The sequence below is a fragment of the Triticum aestivum genome, chromosome 3B (assembly GCF_018294505.1).
Source record: "Triticum aestivum cultivar Chinese Spring chromosome 3B, IWGSC CS RefSeq v2.1, whole genome shotgun sequence".
Lineage (NCBI taxonomy): Eukaryota > Viridiplantae > Streptophyta > Magnoliopsida > Poales > Poaceae > Triticum > Triticum aestivum.
The window spans coordinates 40,891,677-40,892,448 of record NC_057801.1 but is presented as its reverse complement, the minus strand read 5'-3'; positions in this window follow the sequence as shown (position 1 = coordinate 40,892,448).

Genomic DNA, 772 nt, shown 5'->3' with positions numbered 1-772 from the left:
ATCTTGAGCCATCCTTCCTCTGGTGCCTTCCACGAAGGCCGAGGTTTGGTTTGTTTTACTTCCACTACAGGTACATCCAGTGCTCTAACAAGCTCCTGTACTAGCTGCATTGACTTCCACGGTTGGTAGGCAGCTTCACCATGTGTGTGTTTGTTTCTATTGTTCCAAATTGCCCACATTACCGACACGACCACAACAGCATTCTTCCCCAATTTGTATCTGAACTGAGTACTGGTAATCAAAATTGTGTGATCCTAAATCTCTGTGAGTTTGGGTCGTCACACAAAACGCTATTATTTTTAGAAAAAACACACGTTGAAATCGCCATGACGTCACATGCTCTTGTATGTTCCGACTGTTGGAACTTCGCCCACGGATCGATTACATCAAAGTAGACGAACATATGCAAACAAAACACTTCTTTTTTCTCTTTGGACCCTGATAAGTGCCATACGTCAGGTACAAGCACATGGCAACTCCGAACGTTTTCGATGGCAAGTTTAGTTACGCGAGGATATCTACTTTAGTTGGCAAGCATGTGAACTTTCGTTCTTCAGTTTATCTTTGACAAAAACTTGCTGTGTGTCACTGAAACTTGGCATCCTTGTGTGACTGAAATTGTCATCGGAAAACATACAATATGCATCGCATCGTCCATGCATGTATAAAAATGCAGCAAAACGGCTGGTTTCCTGTTGTGCAGCTGTCGTGCAGCAAAAATGCTACACCTACGAAAAGTGCTACGTAATCTTACTTAAAAACCTCCTTCCCT